Below are 3,588 nucleotides of genomic sequence, written 5' to 3' on the forward strand. Positions count from 1 at the left end.
TTCAGGGGTAAAGGAAGAAGCTTGGATTGCAATAGGTTTTACTGTTTACCTCTTGTCCTACAGCCTTTACCAGTAACCTCCTGGATTTTCAGATGTCCAGCCACTGGTCATCTGGAAGTCACTGGTCACATACGGAATAGCTTCTATACTTCTTTTTGATGCTGCCAAATCCTACCTTTCTCCATGATGGATTTCCATTCACCTCTTGGTCTGTGCCCATCTTGTAGCTGCTCCTTCAGTGGCTTTGCCTCTCTTGTGCTCTCCAGCCTGCTGCAGAGCAGCTCCAGGGAGAAGAAACTCTTCAACACCCAGCTGGCCTTGGAGGTACCCAACGGCAGAAGCACATCAGATTGGTGATGTGTCCTCTACAACACCTGGGCTTGATGGCCAAGAGATTGATCTCCAAAGAACTCAACAGGCCTCTGAAATGCTCCTTTCTGAGGAGTACATCCCACCAAGGGAAGCCTTGGATCCAAAAGGAAAAGTGCTCTGGGTGGCCTCCAGCTGCAAAAAGCCATCCTTTTGGAGTCTCACAACACACGCACATTCAACAAGTTCTAGTTAGAGCCATACCTCTCTCTAGAGAGCTCCTCCCATGTCTAAATGCAGGTATCTGGCTGACTAAGCTGAGATTGAACAGCGAGGGCCAGTTCTTACTAATGATGGAAAATCTTGTTTTTCGAGGTAAGAGGTCAATGCTCTGCCTCATGCAAGTAGGAGCAGCTTTACCAGAAAGGACGGAGGTAAGACAGTGCCTCCAGAAAGCACCAAGTCTTCCATAGTGTGGATCTTCATGAAATGAGCTGAATTATTGTTACACATCACAAGTCCGTTGTATTGCAACACTAAAGACCCTGACTGTTCTGTTTTCAGAAAGAGGATGCTGCTAAAAATTACATGAATGATGAAGAAATGCAAATTAACACACCCTCTGACCAACCACAGGTCACTGGTGATGCTTGAACACCTCTGAACCCCAAGAAAAGAATAGGGCTCAGCTCCACACAAAGTAAAATTGAAGGTAAAATAATACTGCTTATTTCTACATCTCCCTCATTACTGCAGACCACACTGTGGTTTGTGGTTGAGGCGAGGCTGGACTGGAGTTTTGGTCATGTCCTGAGGCAAGGACGTTTGTTGTAATTGAGCTGGGATAAAGTTAGAGCTGGCACAACCATCTGGGAGAGGGTTTGGCTTTATTACGGACCTGGCTGCTCCCCACGGCAGAGCTCATCCTGGAGCCAACACAGCTGAATGGCAGCTGGAGCTGGGCTCTGGTGCTGTGTGCACGTGGGGAAAACATTAACTGGGGAGAGGAAAAGCTGCAATCAAGGCACCACACTAACACAGGCATCTCGCCCGACTCTTGGGAGCAGTTATTTCTGTAGAGGTGCTCCTGTCCAGCAGTGGAGGCCTTTGGAGCTGATGCTGCTCTTCCTGGGGGTCACCAGGCTGGCAGTTGTGTGATGAAGACCCAGCTCACCTTGAGATATTAAGGAGAAAAAGTACTGAAAATGGAAGAGGAAAAAAAACGGAATCAATTGAACCTCGGGGTGCGATAGGCTGAGGGGAGAGTGCAATATACACCCACCAGGACTTCGGGTTCGTCTATAGAGTTGGCTCGTTTCCATCTAGAAATGGGAATTTTTAGTCTGTGGTTCAGAGAAGGGTGAAGCCTGCCCGTGACAAGGATGTCAGCGTGATCAACCACAAAAGCTGGGCTCATGTTCTTGTCCTGTCCTGTCCCCACAGGTCAAGTCACAGCAGGTGAAGGCAAGAAGGGCAGCCTGATGGGGACCCATTTTCCTAGGCCATCTTCCCTGCCCCTCTGTTGATAGCCCAGGGTGGGACACAAGACTGAGACTGGAACTGAACTGGCAATGGTGCCCATGTCAAGAGATGGGAATCGGTGATGTGGGGTGATGAATGGATGGAGAGCAGCCCTGCAGAGAAGGACTTGAGGGTACTGGTGGGTGACAAATTGGACGTGAGCTGGCACTGTGCCAGAAAGCCAAGCATATCCTGGGCTGCATCCAAAGTAGCATGGCCAGCAGATCGAGGGAGGGGATTCTGCCCCTCTGCTCCACTCTGGTGAGACCCCACCAGCAGTGCTGCATCCAGCTCTGGGGTCCTCAGTAGAACACAGACGTGGACCTGTTGGAGTAGGTCCAGAGGAGGGCCACAAATATGGTCAGAGGACTGGAGCACCTCTGGTGTGGAAAGAGGCTGAGAGAGTTAGGGTTGTTCAGCCTGGAGAAGAGAAAGCTCTGGGAAGACTGTACTGTGGGCTTTCATTTTATAAAAGGGGCTTACAGGAATGATGGAGGGAAACCTTTTACCAGGGCTTGTGACAGAAGAAGGGGCAACGGTTTTAAAATGAAAGAGCATAGATTTAGATTGGATACCAGGAAGAAATTATTTACTCAGAGTAGTGAGGTGCTGGCACAGGTTGCCCAGAAAAGCTGTGGTTAACCTCATCACTGAACTGTTCGAGGCCAGGTTGGATGGGGCTTTGAGCAACCTCGTCTAGTGAAAGATGCCCATGGCAGAGGGTGTGGACTAGATGGTCTTTAGAGGTCCCTTATGACCCAACCCATGCTGTGATTCAACGTTCAGGAACCCAGGAGGGGCTGGGAGAAGTCAGAAGGCTTCCGCAGGGCTGGCTTACCTGGTCAGTGTAAGCATCTGGGGGAAATCCCAGCCCTCCTGCCCGATGCCAGGTCTCTTGGAAGAGGGAGTCGCTCATCTGCTGGAGCCCAGGTTGGCACGGGGCTTGCAGGAGCTGTGACAGTCTTTCCAGAAACATGCTTTCAGCCCCTGTTTGGAACCATGGGTGAATTTTGAGGCTGTGCTCCAACTCCAGAGTCATTGCGGTTAGTTTGTTTTTCAGGAAATGCCACAAACCAGTTTCCCCACTGGTTAGGAGAAATACATGGTGTCGGGTTTTGCCTGTGATGCAATGTGCTGTTTTCTACCTGACATGAGCCAAACTGACCACTGGAGAGTGGGAGCTGATGTTGATTGAACCAATGTTTGCTTCTAAGTATTGCTTAATTTCCAAACTGCACACAGCAAACAAAGAGCTGTCTGTCAATTTTTAGCAGCTCTTCCCAGCTCAGAGCACTAAGCTCAGCTACAGACTGAAGCCCCTAAAATGGGTTTGCATTTTTAGATCAAAAATTAATGTCACCTCAACAGCCAGGTACCAGCATTCCAACCCCTTCAGCCTTGCACAGTAGTGCCACTGCCCCGCAATCCTCTCCTTGTGTACCTCCCCTCCAGCAGACCCTAACTGGTCCAGCATCCATAAGAAAACAGGTTTTCTTGACCTCCTCTCTCAGGCAAGCCACCAGCACCCTTGCTGAAGTCAGCAGTGGTTTCTGCCCTGCCAGACTGTGCTCCACACAAAAACTCACCCTCTGGGATGTGCAATTAGAGCCCTTCCTCCTAATGAGGGATTCCAGTTTGCTTAATTAACCCAAAGGTTAACAGGATTAGCAGCAACTCTGTGCAACCTTGGGAGCTGTGATATCCTTGAAGGGCTTTTGGAAGAGAAGACAGCAAAACGCGGTGGGATAATCATTCCTG

This window comes from Mesitornis unicolor, unplaced genomic scaffold (genome assembly GCF_000695765.1).
Source record: "Mesitornis unicolor isolate BGI_N332 unplaced genomic scaffold, ASM69576v1 scaffold14365, whole genome shotgun sequence".
Classification (NCBI taxonomy): Eukaryota; Metazoa; Chordata; class Aves; order Mesitornithiformes; family Mesitornithidae; genus Mesitornis; species Mesitornis unicolor.